Here is a 16,671-nt window from a genome sequence, read left to right on the forward strand (position 1 = left end):
GTGCATTGCATTTTTAAAATGTATTTTTCTAAGATTTATTTTTATTTGAAATTATGTGTGTTTGTGCATATGAGTACAGGTGCCCCCAAAGACCAGAAGAGGGTGCCAAATTCCCTGAAACTGGAGTACTAGGCCGTTGGGAGCCATCTGATATGGGCATTGGGCACTGGGAACTGAACTGGGGTCCTCTGCAAGAGCATCAAGAGCTAGTAACCGCTGAGCCATCTCTCCAGCCCCCGCTGCGTTCTTCTGCATAACTGAAGTTATCTTAAGATAAGAAGGGTTTCCTTCCTCCCTCCTACTTACATGAGTATCTCTCAGCAGTTCTGTGACATCTTCCTTTGTTTTCTATGGAAATATTTTATTGAAAGGCCAAGCTGTCAGAGAGCTGTCAGATGAATTACAAACATGTGTCCCACATCCAGTCCGGCATGGGAGGGGCGGTGCTGCAGCAGTTTTAAATCTGTCATGGGCAAGCGGAATCTTTCCCCACAAGCGTATAATGTGTTTTGCCTGCACACTCATAGGAACCATACCCTCCATGATGGCTCTTCACCCTGTGGCTGACTGAGATGGATTGTTGGCAGAAAGACAGGTCAAGGTTAAGGTGGGGATATTAGAAAGGATTGCCAAAGCCAGATGCTCTGGGTATCTGGACTGTTCTGGAAGGTTGTCTTATACTTTCCAGTTTGAAGTTGGGTCTGACCGATTTGATCTGTGGATGCCTATGAGCTGGGGTGGCCACAGTAGCATTTCAGCTATTACGAGTTCTTTCTTTTTTCCCTCCAGGCACAGGCTTGCAGATGGTTGACCAATTTGTTGTGGGATTAGTGGGCTTGGATTAAACTTTCTGGGGAGGCTGTGATTTACATGCATTTGGCATTGTTCAGTGTATCCCTCCTTCCCCAGTCGGTGGTCCCCATGTTTCTTTGTGTGGAGATACATATTGTATTAAATCATAAGTCTTCAAGCCATACATGTTCTGGTGTCTTCTTCCTAGAAGCTGAGAGCTAACAACCCTCAGCAGTGAAAGTCCCTTGCATTTGAATTAAAATCTCTAAGGCTTGTACTCACTTCATCACAGCTCCATTCTTAACCGGAAGTACACACAGCTCCTCAGAGCCCTGTTTTCACCCACTCTCCATGCTCTCCTTCCCTCTCCTGTATCCCAAACTCATAGCCTGTCTCTTTCCCATTGGCTCCTTGTTTGAAACTCTGCTATTGCTGAAGTTGCAGTTAAAGTATACGTTATTAGCACTTACAACACTTAGAAAGATTGTGTGTGTACATATATGTCTGTGTGTAGGTATGTGCACATGACTGCAGTGCCTGTGGAGGCCAGAAGAGGGCATCAGATTCTCTAGGGTTGGAGTAACAGGAACTTGTGAGGCCCCATATAGGTTCTGCGAATTGAAATGTGATCATCTGTAAGAGCAGCAAGCCATGGAGCCATCTCTCCAGTCCCTACTTACAGTAATTTTATACCAGTCTTGTTCACTTAACACTATGTTACATCCATTTTTCCTGGCTTGATTTTATTTACTTACAGCAATTTTTTTAATGTTTTTTTGTTAGACATTTAGGCTGTGACTGATGGTTTTGGTTTGTTTGGCTTTCCATTTTAAATGACATCCTATGTTTTTAAGACTTTACACTCCTGATATTGCATTTGTTTTCGTCATTGGAACCATTTTTATCAAGAAAAATTCTTACAAATGATGTTAGTGGGATACAAATCTCTTCAAGTTTCTAGGACTTTGAATATGTCTGCCTTGTCAGTAAAAGTTATATGTGTCTAAATGGCCTAGGAGTTCCCTGCTTGTCCTCTGTAATCTTGTGCCTGTAACATCTGTGATCATCCAAGCTGAGGAGGTGGGATGCAGCTTAGCTGGCAGAGCCCCGGATTCAGGCCTGTAATCCTCGTGCTTGGGAGGCAGGGTGGGAGGGTTAGAAGTTCAGGGCCGTCCTCTGCCACATAGCAAGTGTAAGGTCATTTTGGGCTACAAGAAACCCTGACCTTCCCCAAAGAAGACAGACAGGAAAGAAGGAAGAAAGGAGGGATGGAAGGGGAGGGAAGGGAAAGGAGAGGAAAAAGTAAAGAAAACCCACAAATTCCCGCCCCCAGACTACAGTTTTTAAGTAAGTCCTACCTTCTTCTGTCTGTGGTGCTGACTATACTCATTCGTTCATTCAGGCATCCCACGATCTCTACTTCATCTTTGGGGTGTTGCCTCTGGTGCTGGTCTAGAAGTCAGTCTAACATACGGAGTCCTGGCCTCTTCCCTCTCCCCCTGAGAAGACTGGGATGCTGTCAGAACCAGACGTCCTTGTTTTCTTCTCGAGGGACCAGGTTTTACATTCCTTTTGAACAGTTTCACTTTTACAGTCCTGTAATCTAGTCATTACCAAATGAATGAAAATGAACGATTTGCCTCATGCAAATTCACGCAGCAGTTGTTAGCCATTCTAATAAATACAGCCTGGAGATGGACAGCCTGGGATGTAAAGAAAGAGAACCACTTTCCCTGGTCGTCAGTAACTCAGTTGAGTGAAGCAGAACAAAGGTTTGTAAGCTTGTTCCTTCCAGCACCCTGTTTCAAGATCCTATTCGGCTCTTTTATGCTTTCCAACACCCCGTAACTTTCTTACAGTGTGTAAGTGCACATTAAAATAATGGCCCATGTAGCTGTGTTTAGAAGATTCCTCCTGATATGGGCATGGCTGTTTGGGGGCAGGTAGACGAGAGTGCATGTACAGGTGTATGAGGAAATAGCTCTGTACTTGTATGTTTTACACCCTTTCTCTATTGCTTCCCTCAGAGGCAACCTAAGTTCTTCGTCAACTCCCCAGTCTCCATTCTCGACTCATGTTGGGGATACAGCCATCTCTAATCCCGAAATAATTGGTGTTGATAGAGTCACACCATTTATCAACAGTTTGTGGGGTTCCTGATTGTAGTTTCCTCTTTATTTTGTTTTTACAGTTCGTTGCAAAGAGCACCAGAGTAGAAGTTTGCTCATTTTCACCTCTTTAATGAGTGAGTTACTGCCCAATCGTTGTATGAAACAAGCATAATTGTATCTTTAAAAAAAAGTGGCTAATTAAAAAAAATCACATGCAAGCCTTCTAATTCCAAATATCATAATGCTTTTATACTATTAATTGTTAAGTTAAAATTTCATTTATTATCACATTAAGCCCCCCGAGTACATAAACTCCGCATTAGGGCATAAGCGGAGCTTCGTAAAACAGAAGTTATATTTGATCTAACAAGATAGAGTCTGTTGCTATTGATTTGCCTGGGAAACAAAAATCTCAGATCTCAGCAGGCGCCAAATGAAACTACTGGATCCATGAGTTCACATTAGTGCAATTAATCACACGACCTCAGGCTGTTTGAGTTGAGGTTAGAAGTTGGTAATCTCTTACAAAAATAATTATTTGGTGAATTTCAGCTCAAGCAACTCCAGGGGCCATAGGCTGGAGATTGGGATCAGAGACTCTGAAGGCTGGATTCTAATCTTGGCCTTACCATTAGCAAGCTAAGAGACCCTGAGCGGGAGACTTACCCTTACCTACTTCAGTTTCCACATCTTCAAGCAGGCTGAAAGCACCGGTTCTCCCCATGGCGTATATGCGACGGAGATGAAAAGATGTGTTTGTGTCCACACAGAAAGGTGTCTGTGAGTGGATACAGTGGCATCATTCACAAAAGCAAGAGGCAGACATGGCTCAGTGCCCTTCCACTGATACACAGATGTACACGTGGCGACAGACCTGGTGGAACCAGCTTCAGCTATGACGAATGAAGTATTAATGCAAGTCATTAATGAAGCGGATGGGCTTCACACTACAGATTAAATGGAAGAAGCTGAGGACAAGGTGGACATACCATGTGACTATTTTGTTTGTTTCCCATACAGAGCGGGACAAGCACAGACAGATGAAGCGGGCTGATGGTTACTAGGAGGTGACATGAGAAGGAACTAGAGCAGGGAACACTTTATAGCTCCATCATTTTTAAACTGTAAGGAGCTGATTGTACAGTGGCGGTGCCCTCGGTGACCCAGAATTGTGCAGTTGTATTCGTGTGCATATGGATGTACACATATGTAGTCAACGTAGGTAGTCTCAGGACACCCCTCACCTTATTTCATTAAGACAAGGTCTCTCACTGACTTGGAACTTGCCGCATAGGCTCAGCTGAATGGCCAGGGAGTCCTAGGGATCCACTTGTCTCTGCCTCCTCAGTGCTGGGATTATAAGCATGTGTCACCGTGACTGGCTTTTTTCTTTAGTGGGTTCTGGGGCTTGAATTTAGGTCTTTGTGCTTGTAGAGCAGGTCCTTTGGCACTGAACTGTGGACTTGAAAATGGTTGTATGCTTAGTGAATTGGATGTCTATAAAAATAAAATTAGATTGAGATTGAAAAAGAATACCTTCTCTGAAGGCTACTAGGGTTAAACCACTAATATAGACAGTGGGTTCTCAAAAGGTACCACCTTGATTTATCCCATTATTCTGGTTGTCCCTTTTCATTTTTGTATGATTCCATCTTTGAGTATATAAGAGGGCCACCATAGTGCTTCCACTGGAAGGCAGATGAGACTTAGTCTGTGGTGGCCACTGTGGATGGTAGTGTATTTGATCACATGTTTATATTGTCAGGCATGCTCCAGGTGACCTGCACATACCATGGGGTCACTGCAGGGGTGGGATTGAACATGGAGGAGACAGCCACATCATCACAGTGCTTCATCCTGGGCAAGCATTTCCCTGGGAAGCACTAAGGCATAATTCTATTCCTCTAGCTCCAGAGGATTTCTTGGTGGGTAGGTGTTGGTCAGCAAAGCAAGTATTGTGCCCTTGTCTACGATTCTTATGTATTCCTTCCAAAGGAAGGAGAATAGAACAACAAACCCCACAAAGGGTTCACTCATGGGCTGAACAACTAGTCATTTCCTGAGCTGAGTGGGAATCGCTGGCTTCTGACCCATGAGGTAGCCCACTGAGGTCCAGAAGCATCACATGGAACTCCCCTGCCTTTAGCATTAAAATGACTCATGGTGGTGATGTCTGATCCTGATTTTCCAAGCTGAGAAGAATTAATATTTCTCCCAGTTGCTGGGATGCGGTGATCTACCATCTACCCTGGCAGTGATCTGCCATCTACCCCGGGATTACCTCTCTCCCAGTCCTCCTCCTGTCGGACCTACTTTGAGTTCCTTTGGTCTCTTGTTTGCCATTCCACTGCTTAGTTCTTGTGATGGTAAATCTTCATCATCAGTCTGACAGCATTCCAAATCACCATGGAAACACACCTCTGTGTGTATTCGGGGGGGGGGGGGGGGGGGTGTTTGCGTCCCAGAGAGGTTTAACTGGAAATGGAAGAGCCACCATGAATGGGGATGGCACCATCCCATGGGCGGGGCTTCTGTACTGCATAAGAAGGAGAGAGTCAGCTGAGCACCAACCATCAACACTCTCTGTTTCCTAACTGTGGCTTCAATGCAGTCAGCCAGCTCACACTCCTCCCGTCACGCCTTCCCAACTGTACCCACAAAGATGAGGCCAAACAAAGCCCTCATCCCTTAAGCTGCGTTTTTCGGGTGTTTTGTCCCAGCAATGAGAGAAAAGTTCCCCATAAAAGTTGGTCAACTGACTGCCTGGGAGCTTAGGTGAGAGTAGACGCTGAACCCTAGTGGATAAGTAGGTCTTGGGACAGGAACAGTGGGCAAAGGCACATAAAGCGGCTGGGCAATTTGTCTGAAGCCGTGAGCTAAACGCGTCCAGTCAGTCAGTCTGCACATGTACTTGGTGATGTGCTGTGTGAAGAGCATCTGCTTCGAAAGAGGACCTGGGGTCATGACCACAGTGACAGTTACTGGCTTCGTGGTCTCCGACAGGTAGCCTCCAGATCTCAGCCTTGATTTCTTATGGAATGGAAATATCCTCTTCCCAGGGCTCTTTGGAGAACAAAATCAAAGTAACCCAAATTGTCTCTAGGGAGACACTGAGAGTGATGGGGTATCTGCTTTGGGTGGGGGATGTGTCTTGTCCTCAAGGACTCTGGGGGATGCAAGCCTGAAAATCCTGTAGTAGTTTACAGGTCACACACATGCTGAAGGACACAGTTCTGGGTCTCCACAGGAGAAAGCTATCCATAGGTGTCAGGAGCCATTAAATTATAATGTCCACCATTTTTGAGCATCTCAGTCCTTGTGGTAACTCAACATTTTGTAATGAAACATCCATAATGCTGAGAAGCTAAAAAAAAAAAAAAAAAAAAAAAAGAATATGTTCACCTCTGGCCCAATCAGCATTAAAACCTGTGATTTTCCCATTACTCAGCACTGTTTTGGTAGGATTGGCATTGAGTCTCAAAGAATGAACTAGATAGATCATGAGTTTATTTTGACAGCTGTGATTGGGTAGACCATCCTCTGGGTAAGGGGGAAGAGCTGGGTCATAGACATAGAGGTGAGAATGGCCAGTGCTATGGAGCTATGAGCCACTATCAGTGATGAGGTTGGAGAAGCAATGGGCATCACGTCTCTATGTGCTTAATCTTGTATTCTGTCCTGAGCATCAGTTTTTACCAGATGACCGCAGCATGCTTCCCAGAAGAGTCTGCCCATTGTTTTTTTTATCGGTGTGTGTGTGTGTCTGTCTGTCTGTCTGTCTACACATGGTTGCACACCTGGAAAGGCAAAAGATTAACATTGACTTTCTTCCTCTATTACACTCCATCTTACTTGTTGAGATTCAATCTGGAGCTTTCAGTTTCTGCTATACTGGCTCCCTTCTCCCCCCCCCCGCGCCCCCCGGGCCCCCAGAATCCTCTTGTCTCCATTTTTTCAATGCTGGGGCTCCAGGTATGCATCAGCACACCCTGTCTTTTTAGAGGGGGGGGGGTGCTAGACATTCAACTCAGGTTCTCATGCCCGCACAGCATGCACTATCCCCTGAGCCCCCCCCCCCCAGCCCAGTCTCACCCATTTTCATGTGATTATAGTCAGGGGAGATGGTGGGTTAGCCTTCACTGAAGGAACATTTGGAGCTTCTAAGTGTCACAGTAGCTGAATCCCACACTCTGAGGATTGTACTAAATCAGTCCCTTGTGATTTCAGGCTGTGCTGCATCCCCCTAAGCTAAGATGGAGCAGATATTTCCGGAGAAACCTGGGACTCATTCCCTGCTTATGCAACATGGCTGGTTCGACCAGACCTCTCCACCACCAGCTTTGAGAGAGTTTCCCACAGGGAGAGGCAGGCGCGGGTCAAAATGACAACAGCCAGAGCCTGGGGTGGGCTTTGAGCTCCAAGCACTTTGAGAGCCTTTCAAAGACTCAGGGTTTGTGTGTCTGGGCAACGTTGCACTTGAATGAGGGCCCTCATGTTCCCTCACAGCTTCTGCCACCGGGTGAGCCCATGTCAGAAGCTCCCGTGGCTACAGACAGCCCCAGCTTCTTACCCTGCTTTCTCCTTTTCTGTACCTCCTGGCTGTGGTCACCAGCAGCTTTGGCCAGTGATGAGGGCGTGGCCTCTCATTGTTCAAGATCGTGAAAGCCAAGTGCCCCAAATTAGATTGTACCTTTGTCCAATCGTAGTGATTAGTAATTTTTTTAAGAGACATGCGTTGATCAGGGGACACACTACCTTTGCTTCCAATCCAGGGACCTATGTGATAAGTTCCATGCATTTATGAATTTCATGGGTCGCCAGGATATCCTAACTTCTTAGGGTTGGGTCTCTGCACTTCAAGTGATTTATTAGTCATGGTGTTTTCTGCCTCCAACACCTTGAATGCTGGAGACATTTTCGTTCAAAACTTCATGTAAGTTATTTGACTGGAGAGAGCCCTTTGGTGTAAATAAAATGTATCAGGGCCAGGCCTCTGCCATGCCTTAATGTGAAACTCAGTTCTCAAATGCTGTCACCCATTTCAAAGCAAGAATTTCTGATTTTGAAAACAGCCACTAAATCTTTAAGAGGATTCAGTTTTCTCATTTTGGATCAGATATCGCCAATGATGCTCAGTGCTAAACATTTTAATTTAGTTCTTTCACTTACGCAGGAGCAAGCTTTTCTACCTAATTTTGAAGAATGAGAAAACCAAAGATATTTTCTCCTTCACTTAAAGTTACTACTGATCATACTGTTTAAAATCTAAATCTCTTCCTTAAGAACTGTCAAAGCCAAGAGGGAAATTAAAAGTTTTTGAGTTTTTATCCACTTCCTGATCCCACTTATAATGGAAAGGGATTTCTTTTTTCAAAAAAGATTAACTTGTTACTTTAAAAAAAAAATTAGTCTATTTGTGTTTGTATAAGAGCCTTTGTAAGTTCACCACGTGTATGCCGATGCCGGAAGCGGCCAGAAGAGGGAGTCAGATCCCCTGCATGGAATTAGAGGTGGCAGCGAGCCTCCAGAATCGGTATTAGGACTGAGCCTGGGTGCTCTGCAGGAGCAGCCGGGGACTCTTACCTGATAAGCCTTCACTCCAGCCCCATGTAAGCGTGCTTCTGTGTCCCAGGACAGCCACACAAAATGGAAGAAAATTCACATACTTTTCCTTTTCAATTACTTTGGAAACTTAGCCCTAGAATTCTCCTCTACTCGGCTCTTAGCAATGCAGACTTACACCTCCTCCATCAGTCTGACTCTAACCCCTCCAGTCTACCATGAGCTTTCTGTCCTCCAACTGCAAACAGGGTATTCTGCTCCACTCCCCCCCCACACACACCAACCAGTGTTGATTGCCCAGACTAGCATTTCTCCAACTATTTCTATTGAATGAGTGGATTCCTTTCCAACAGAAGCCCCAAATTCACTGAACTTTTTAAAAATCATTTTATAAAAAATAAAAACAAAACTAAATGCCAGAAGAATAAAGTAATAGATTTATTACTGAACCGGCACAGCTCTTCCCTTTTAAAGGGCATGTGCCCCTTTATGGAAGTGCCAGAGGTTTCTAGGTAGTCGTCTGATTCCTTATCTTGTCTCAAATCCACAACTCCAGCCTTTCAAGGCAGCTTGTGTCCCTGGGTTGAACTTTCCGAATCACTATTACCGCACAGTGCCTCATTATCCAGGATACATTACTGTGTAGGTTGTTGGGGATTAACTGCAGTACACATTTCTGTGTCCATATTCCCCACTTCTTACAGTTGAATCTTCAAAGTAGGTAACTATCAGTAATGACAATGATGATGATGCTAATTTTTAGAAATTAAAATAATTAGTACCATTATTGGTAATAGCAATGAATTGCTACCATTAATGTTATTTTGAATGACATCAACATCTAGCTTGTACTCAACATTCTCCAGCCTTCCTTTAATTGTATTATACTTGATACTGTAAATCTCCATCTTTTAGAAAACTGTAGTATCTTACTTAATATAAGAAGCTGTAAATATCTTGCTCATGATTACTGAGTCAGAGTGTTCTATGGATTGACAGACTGAATCAGGACAGACTCACACGTGAGAAACTCATGCCTGAGTGTCCTGTCTACCTCTTGTTCCATTTTGCTAATATTCTCAGTGGCAGCTTTTAGCATTATTCCTTGTATACTTCGGGAATAAGCACAGAACAGAGTTTTAATTTTGTTATTTAATATGCGAATGAACTTCTTCAAGGAGTTTGAGGGTAGATAGACCTTCATTAGGCCCAGGGAAGGTAAGTGGTATCTCTGTATGGGAGGACAATACAAATTAAAATAATAACTCCACCCGTTCATAAAAGCAAGGCAAAAAATATTGATAGTAATTACCAGAATTATCTTCTTGAAAACCTTAGAATCTTGCCAAAGGCTTGAAGCAACAAGAATTTATTAAAAAGAATGAAGAGAACTAGCCAATGCTTCATGAGAGCAAACTTGGGGTGTCCTCCCTTACCTAATCTCACCCTCTTCTCTTCTGCTCAGCATCGGCCTTGATAATAACAGTGACATGGTCCTAGGGTGAGTCTCTGAGAGAGCACAACGGACCTTTATTATAGGTCATTCTCATTTGATCCCCTGGTGGCCCTTTAAGGTCACAATCAGAAGTGTGTCCTGAGTAGGGAGTTGTGTAGTGTGTAGCTGCTGCCTGGGGAGCAAGGTTGAAAACATATACAGGCAGATATGTTCATCCTTCTCCTTCAGTCAGTGCTGAAGGAACAATGCTTTGGGAAGCTCCTGTGTGCCTTGTTATCGTTGAAGGCCATTCTCACGGCAGGGCTTGTCCTATGCTTAAGACCAAAGAAGGCCCCCCAGCTCTGATGTTTGAATGAACTTCAGGCCTTGCACAACCAGGAAGCAGAGATAAAGGCATAGCCGCTGCCTAGCTGGTGGTTAGAGGTATGCACCTCCACAGACACTGAGCCACTTGTCACGGATGAGCAACACCTGGCTAACAATGGGGACAAGTGGCATAAGGAGCTCCCTCTGCAGATCTGAGCTGGCTTTTCAGTGGCTTCCAGCGTGGATTTCAGTGGCTACAAATAGTAAAGAGCAGAAACCTTATCTGTGCTCATCATTCAAGAGAGTCCATGAGCAAACTGCAACTAAGAAAACAACACAATCAAAACACCACAGCAAACCCTGGAGGAGGAAAGACCCAAGGAGGCCACAGGCTCTCGCTTCCCAGTGGATGCCAGACTGTGCACAGCCAGGAGAAAGGAGATCTGTTTCAGCGTGGCCACGGTAGGACATACGACATCCCCGCACTGACAAAAACAGTCCAGAAAGCACACAAGACACCTGTGACCCACCAGGAAAAATCCCGAGCAGCTTTCTCAAGAAAGCCAAAATGTTTTGTTTTACGCCATGGAGACTTTAATTCACCTATCCTAAATGAATAAAAGTAGCCAAAGGAAAACATTTTAAATGTGGATAGATAGATAGATAGATAGATAGATAGATAGATAGATAGATAGAGGTATCTACTTATGTTTATGTATTATTTTTATTTACATATGAATATATAAATACAAAATATATGGATAATATGTAAATATTAATTATAGCTATATAAATATCTCTATATATAATATATAGGCATAAAACATCTATATTTTTATACTTATATCTATTTAGAATAGAAATCTATTTATAGATATCTATTTATACCTATTTATATAGATAGATATTAGTAGCTAGATGTTAGGGGATGTAACTAAATACAGGCTATAGATTTGAGAAACAAGGTAACTGAAAGAAAAGTTCACCAGAGAGGAGGCTCATCAACAGACATGAACAGACCAAAGAAAGAACTAGCCAAACTGAAATTCTCAGGAAATAAAAAGAGGCTATCCAGGTGGTACGATGGGAATAAAGAGTGGGGGGTTAACAGAGGAGGGCAAAGGCCACTGAGGCCCCAACACAGAGTCCCAGGAGGAGATGAGAAGAGGAGGAAAAGCTATTGTTTTTAAATGGCATGTCTCGCAATGAATAAAAAATATCAATTTACAAGTGAGGTAAACCTGAAAGTGTCCACACTGCGATGCATCATAATCAAAATGTTAAGAACCAAAGACAAACAGAGAACCAGGGAAGCAATGAGAGGGGACCGGACACCAGAGAGTGAGATCAGCAGCTCACTGTTTGCCTGAACTGTCGGCTCCAAGAGAGCGGTGTGCCATTCAAAGGGCACAGCAACCCCAAGTCTATCAAGACCTTTGCATCTGGCAAACTATCCATCAAAAAAAAAAAAAAAAAAAAAAGATTAAGATGAGATTAGGAAATTCCCAGATCAATCAAAATGACAGTCTGTCACTAGGAAACCTGACCCACGTTAAACAAAACCAAACTCAAATCAATAGCCTCCCCATTTTCTTCTTACGTCACTAGAAAAGGATGAACACATTCACCCCGTGTGCGCATAAAGAAGGAATAATAAAGACTGGGGGTCGATAGTATAAAGAACAGAGAATGATTTTTTAAATCAACAAAACCAACAGCTGTTTCTTTGACAAGAGTAACATCATTAGCAAACCTTTAGCTATATTGATCAATAATGAAAAAGCAAAACACTGAGTTACAAGTTAGAGACAAAAGCCAGGCGGCCATGGCTACTAATTTTACAGTGACAAAAAGGAATGCTTTAACAATAAAAAAAATTCAAACAAAGGCCACAATTCGTTTACCAATTAATTCTACCAATTATTTGAAAAGGATTGCTCTCTAGTCTTTAAAAAAAAAAAAGTAATAGTAATAAAGCAGAGAATGAGCCAGGCCCTGTCAGTGGAGAATGTCACTATTCAGGAGGCCGAGTCAGGAAGATCACAGATTCAAGGCCTGCGTGTGTTGCAGAGTCAGGTGCAGGACACACAGCCCAACTTCCCCCGATCTTACCTTAAGAAGGGTTATTGTTGTTTTGTTTGTTGGTTTTCCTAAGGGCTAGCGGTAGAACACTTAGCAAGTGCAAAGTTCTGGTTCAGCCTCCAGTGTGAAAAGGAACAAAAGCGCAAAAAGGATCAGCACAATCAAACAGAATCAATCCAGCAGGACATTAGAAGGGCAGCTGATAGCTCAGTGGAATGCAGGGTCAGTTCATATCTGAGGATGCATCAATTGCAGTACATGCACCAATAGAACAAGGTGTGCGGGGCAGGCATGGGGGGGGTGGCGTGGGTGTAGCCCACATGACCATAGATGCAGAAAAAGCATTTGACCAAATCCAACATCTGTTCATGATTTAAAAAAAAAAAAAGTCAATGAGCAATACAATGGGGCATTTCCTCAACCCATCAATGGTCATCCATGAAAACACACAGCCATATTGTACTTAATTGTGAAAGACTAGAAACTTCCCTGTAACATCAGGAACAAGAAATGGATGTCTCCTCATACCACTCTTGTTTAATGTGCTGGAAATTTTGGACAGGATAAAATTCTAAATATAAAAGACCAGGAAGGGGAGAGAGGGAGGGATGGGGGGAAGGGGGGTGGGGAGAGAGAGAGAGAGAGAGAGAGAGAGAGAGAGAGAGAGAGAGAGAGAGAGAGAGAGAGAGAGAGAGAATATTACCCGTGCCCTTCCATGTGAGCTCTTTACCCAGGCTAACCCAAATTGATGGATTAGGAGAAGAAAAGGGTATTGTGGGATCTGAAACTCTCAAAGAGGCCTCCTTATGATGGGTCTTACCTCTTACCTGAGATAGGACTGAACCATGGCTGGTGTGTACATGTGTTCAGTGGTAGTGATAAAAAAAAGAAAGAACATAAGAACATGGACACAGGCATGTAAGAGTCCGGATGCCTGGGGCTGTACATGTAGCTCTGCTGGTAAAATGCTTGCCTAGCACACAGGAAGCCCAGTGCTCAGTCTCCAATATGGAATAAACCAGGAATCATAGAGCATGCCTGTGATCCCAGCACAGGAAAGGAGGCACAAGTTCAAAGTCGCCCTCACTATGTAGAACTTCAAGGCTGGATGTATCTAGTGAGATCCTGTCTCAAGGTGAGGGAGGGAGGAAGGGAGGGAGGGAGGAAGGAAGGAAGGAAAGAAGGAAGGAAGGAAGGAAGGAAGGAAGGAAGGAAGGAAGGAAGGAAGGAAGGAAGGAAGGAAGGAAGGAAGGAAGGAAGGAAGGAAGGAAAAATAGACAAGAAAGAATAAGAGGACCTGTTGAGACTGCCATGGTTTCTGTGCCCCGCTTGGAACACAGCCCGCCATTTTGCATCCATTCCCGAGGCTCTGACTCAGACATACAGATAACTGTCCCCACTCCATGCACATGAAGGCAGAGGGCCCCAAAGCCAGCTCAGCCTAGAAGGGAAGGAGACTGACTTGGACCCCCTTCCAGGAAACCCTAGTCATTGTGTACTGACTTTCTCTGTTCAGATGTCACTGTAAAAGGCTTCTCACTTCTCCACATGATCTGCTTTGATAGATGACAGTTATTTATACCTGCAGTGTTCTCTGCACAGGTTATCGACTCCCTGAGGTCCTCTCCATGCAACAGCTTCCAACAACCTTGCAGGGCCTCTGTGCGCACCCCGCCTCCCCCTTCCTACCTCCGCTCTCACAGCAGAAGGCTTGTGCTGAGAACCTCACATGACCTCTCCCTCCACTGAAGCCCAGGGCTTCCCACTTCTGCTCAACCACTGGAAAAGTTGGCCTCTGTGGACACCAGCTTCTCTGCAATCAGGCCCTAGCCTCCTTTTCCTGGACTGTAATACTTGTTCTCCAAGTCCAGACAGACAAACACTACCTACCTGTCCCAGGATGCCCCAGCCTTTCCCTAATCTTTTTCAAATACCAGAGACAGCCAACTTCCCTTTCTACTGGCTGGATCCTGGCCAAAATCAAACTAGCAGTGAAATGCCCTTCAGTCCCCTAGACTAGGGCAGAGCTATTCTGTCGTGGAGCCTGACACTTCAACCATGAAAGGCTGCCACTAATCTGTTCCTGAGACCTTATCTGGGATTTCTTCATCTCTTCTCTTTCCATGAGGTCTGGCACAAAAGGGAGATTCAAAGTATGTGGACCAATGAGGCCTTCAGAGGGACGGCACCCCCAAACAGGACATAGATCTGTTGTAATTTTGCTCCTCAGAAGTCACAAAGGTCAATTGTAGAAAGCATAACATCCATTACAGGGACTGAGGTCCAGCTGATAGAGTACCTGCCTCATGTTCACAATGCCCTGGGTTTGGTCCCCAATGCCACATACACCAGGCCTGACAGCACACTAGGGAGGTGGAGGCAGGATGAAAAAGTAAAGCTCATCATTAGCTGCACAGTGAGTTCAGCCTAGACTCCCTACGACTCTGTCTCAAGGAATGGTTTCTGTTCTCAACACAGGTTGGTCATTCTTTTCTTAGCCCACTTCCGGCTCTTCACAAGCAATCCCACTGACTACAGATGGAAGAGTTAGCTATGGCTTTTGTGTGTGTGTGTGTGTGTGTGTGTGTGTGTGTGTGTGTGTGTGTGTGTGTGTGTGTGTGTGTTTTATGCAAAAAGCTTGAGAATGAAAGGAAAGGTAGAGGGAATCGTGGTTGGGATTTATATCAAGACATGGTCTTGCTACTTCCTGCCACACCTCCCTTAATAAAAGCCTGGGAAGACAGGAAATAATCCAAGGTCATTAGCAGATTCAGGGATGAGTGATGAGGTGACTACCAAGGAGACCTCAATGTTCCTCAACACAGGCTCTGTGGGCTAGGGAGGGGGCATGTGGATGGGCATCCTTCCTCTTAAGTGGACAGCCGACTTTCTCCCAGTTAGCTTTCTTCTTCTGACTTACCCCCGGGACTCAGAGTGCTGCTCCCTAACTAATGAAGTCAATTAAGAGGCTGGAAATGCAATGTCCTACAACTTGGGTGTGCAGTAGGTACAAAAGGTTTGTCCAGAATGAAAAGGTTGACACTGTACTAAAAATAAACCCCACATAAAGTTATCCTCTGTGGGCTAATTGCTAATAGGGGTTCCGTGGATGAGACATGGCAGCCCCACTCAGGGCCTAATTGGCTGGTCCAGAGGCTGCCTCTGCAGTCTGCAGCCCTGGTCCAGAAGGGGATGATTGCACGAGGCCCATTTGAGCCCAGCCACAGCAGTTCCCAGATCCTCAGTGCCAAGGTGACTCTTCCCTTTGTTCTTCCGAAGGCCCAGCCCTGACAATGTCACCTCCTCCCTGGGCCTGGCTGCAAGGGTCTGAAGGGCAACTTCTGTTGTAAGTGGAATAATGCTAACAGCTGGGCTGTGCCGTCTGGCAGAGGTCAGTGCTGTTACATGTTTCAGAGAGCACATTTTTAGTAGGAGGTGAGACAGACGACTGTAGGCTACGCTTTGAGGCTGCAGGCTTGGAAATGAGAGCGTTTTCCCAGCAGTGGGCCAAGGCTGCCCAGCTACCCTGTGTGACCCTCACAAACCCTTTCAAGTTGTATGAAGCCTACTGGGTGGCAGTGGATGGTAAAGAAAAGCCAGCAGTCTCTGAATCAGGAGACAGGAGCTTGAACCCGGGGCCGGAAGATGGCCCCATCAGAGAAGTGCTTGACCAGCAAGTGTGAGGACCCGGGTTCAGTCTCCAGAACACACGTTAAAATGCTGGCCTGGTGGTGAGCCCTTGGAACCCCAGCACCAGGCAGGTAGAAACAGGCGGCTTCTTGAGGCTTGTTTGCCAGCCAGCCAGACTAACCTAATTGGTAAGCCTCAGGCTAGTGAGAGAGTGAGCCTGTCTGGAAAACCAAGGTAGATGGTGCCTGAGGAATGAATGTACCTGAGGTTGATCCTGGCTGGCTACAAGCATGTACACATGTATACACATACACCCCACTCCCACCAACACCACGTACTCAGCTAGGAGCCTGCTCCTCCATCAAGAGCTTTGACACCATCAAAGACAAGGAACTCCATGTTTCTGGTGCCTCTAGCCACGTATCTCCACTGGTAGAAGACAGCTCTCAGATCCTGTTCTGACACCGAATGAATCCCTGTCTCCAGGCTTCTTCCTTGTTTCAGGAAGGAAAGTTCCTTTCTGGAACTTTCCAATAAACCCTCTTTGTGCCTACTTACCCACCAACATATACATGGCTTTCATTTGTATTCCAAGCAGAGGTCCTGACCACCTCCACTTCACATCCTACCAGGTGCCCAGAGCAAATCTCTCCCCATCAGACAAAGCAGGATCTCCTTCTCTAGTCACTGAAGAGAGAAAGACTCTTTACCGAGTACTGAGCAGTGTGCTGG

At 45.0% G+C, this 16,671-nt stretch overlaps 1 protein-coding gene across 1 annotated transcript in view; it reads left to right on the plus strand.

Annotated features, from left to right (window-relative positions):
- The window catches only part of Rora (RAR related orphan receptor A), a 735,488-nt gene that overhangs the window by 236,351 nt on the left and 482,466 nt on the right, over positions 1–16,671 (plus strand). The window lies entirely within an intron of this gene.

The sequence above is a fragment of the Peromyscus maniculatus genome, chromosome 7 (assembly GCF_049852395.1).
Source record: "Peromyscus maniculatus bairdii isolate BWxNUB_F1_BW_parent chromosome 7, HU_Pman_BW_mat_3.1, whole genome shotgun sequence".
NCBI lineage: Eukaryota > Metazoa > Chordata > Mammalia > Rodentia > Cricetidae > Peromyscus > Peromyscus maniculatus.